The 335-nt window shown below is 45.1% G+C and overlaps 1 protein-coding gene across 1 annotated transcript in view; it reads left to right on the forward strand.

Moving 5' to 3' along the window:
- The window catches only part of LOC119587931 (protein trachealess-like), a gene marked incomplete in the record, with an annotated part of 132,256 nt that overhangs the window by 78,755 nt on the left and 53,166 nt on the right, over window positions 1-335 (forward strand).

Raw genomic sequence — 335 nt, forward strand, 5'->3', positions numbered from 1 at the left:
TGGGGGGGGGTTGCAAGAGTGTGTGTACTTGGATTATGTGCACATTGCACATTGGTATTTCCATCTCTTTATTCAACCTGGTCAAATGATTTCCTCGACCTGGAAGTGGTTCACTTTTCTAAGCCAACAACTCCTTAGGGAAGGCGGTATTTTGCCTTGGAAGTGCCTCGCAAACCACACTCTTTATGGTACTTTTATCACGGTCTGTTGCAGCCCGAAGCGCATACAATTATCGCCTTTATGGTGTACGAGTTTGGTATTTTTTTACCGTGAAACTCCTTTTTTAGCCGGTTGTTAGTCATATGTGGCGTGCGGGATCCGTAGGGTTTCTTGTA

This window comes from Penaeus monodon, chromosome 23 (genome assembly GCF_015228065.2).
Source record: "Penaeus monodon isolate SGIC_2016 chromosome 23, NSTDA_Pmon_1, whole genome shotgun sequence".
NCBI classification, from domain to species: domain Eukaryota; kingdom Metazoa; phylum Arthropoda; class Malacostraca; order Decapoda; family Penaeidae; genus Penaeus; species Penaeus monodon.